This window comes from Euleptes europaea, chromosome 7, assembly GCF_029931775.1.
Source record: "Euleptes europaea isolate rEulEur1 chromosome 7, rEulEur1.hap1, whole genome shotgun sequence".
Taxonomy (NCBI): domain Eukaryota; kingdom Metazoa; phylum Chordata; class Lepidosauria; order Squamata; family Sphaerodactylidae; genus Euleptes; species Euleptes europaea.
In genome coordinates this window covers 37,554,072-37,555,486 of record NC_079318.1, presented here as the reverse complement: position 1 = coordinate 37,555,486, position 1,415 = coordinate 37,554,072, and the positions used below count along the sequence as shown (strand labels likewise).

Sequence of the window (1,415 nt, the reverse complement as noted above, 5' to 3'; positions counted from 1 at the left end):
CTTAAAATGCTTTTTTATTTGGCATCTGGGTTTGGGGGGATTTTCTCTCACAGTAAGTATCTACAAAGTAAGCCAATTACAAAGCAGCATTTAAAGGGGCGAGAACTTGATTTGAGCTTGGAGACTGCTGGTGCATAGATTCCCAACAGGAAGGTGTGGGGTCCAGCGAGCAACGAACCTCAGGTAAAACTCCCATGCATAATTGACCCTCGTCCCTCACACTTTGTTGCAGACATGGAGGAGGGGAGGTGTGTTGCTCACTGCCAACGATGTCACAGTCACTGTCAAAGAGGTATCCATGGCACTCATGCAACTACTTACTACCCAGTACGCCCTCCCAAAGCGTGGACAAGCAACATGGATTAAAGAACACATTTTCCCAGGGACAAAATATTGCTCTGCAACTGCTGAGGAAATTCAATACCCTACAAGAGAAGCACTAGACTGAAAAAAGATGTCTTGTCCCCTGCAGCCACCACAGCAGTTAGATTTATTTTGCTGAAATGTGACCACCTGGAAGTACCTTAAATGTTAAAAGAATAGTCTCTGAAAGACTTTGCCACAGATTGATATAAAATGTGCCAGAAGCTTTTGGCTTCTGTTGCTTCAGCTTTCTTGCTCAGCGGGCATCTATTCATCTTTTCAGACCAAGGCTGCTCCAGGGTCAGGATGCTGTGATGCTCCCGCTTTCATCAGAAACACAACCCCATACCTGGAATCTCCTCATCTTGCTAATTTACACCTGTCCCCCACATCATTTATTTTCTCCAGTCCCCATCCTGATTCCTTGCCTCCCATCTCATGTTCACTAATGTCCATCTGTCCTTTCTAAGTCTTTGTATCCCTAGTTCCCAAACACCCATCTGTTGTTATGAATTACCTTAAGTATGTGGCTTCCCAACATAATCCCACCTTGCACTAGTGGTAAGCCTGTCTTCTAGTGAAGACAGGTATGTGGTCATCTTCTCTAACATCTCATGGGTAGGAGATCCACCACCTAGTATGAATTCTCAGTTTAATTCCTTGCTGAGCTTTTTGCTCAGGGAATTTCTGAAGAGAAGTTACATCCATGCGTTTCCCCTCCCAATACCCTTCAATCCTCACTGATGCCCCCATGCTCTCTTCACCAGCTATTGGGGAGGGGCCGTGGCTCAGTGGTAGAGCATCTGCTTGGGATGCAGAAGGTCCCAGGTTCAATGCCCGGCATCTCCAGTTCAAGGGACTAGGCAGGTAGGTGATGTGAAAGACCCCTGCCTGAGACCCTGGAGAGCCACTGCCAGTCTCTGCAGACAATACTGGCTTTGATGGACCCAGGGTCTGATTCAGTATAAGGTAGCTTCATGTGTATTGCAGTTCCTCTTTAATGAGGCCTCTCCTGACAAAACCAGCCATTGGAGACTATCCAAAGTCCCTAG

At 46.6% G+C, this 1,415-nt stretch overlaps 1 non-coding gene across 1 annotated transcript; it reads left to right on the top strand.

Moving 5' to 3' along the window:
• Nucleotides 1-1,143: 1,143 nt before the first annotated feature.
• TRNAP-GGG (transfer RNA proline (anticodon GGG)) lies at nt 1,144-1,212 on the top strand. The gene has a single exon. It is a non-coding gene; the product is annotated as a tRNA-Pro (tRNA).
• Nucleotides 1,213-1,415: the final 203 nt, after the last annotated feature.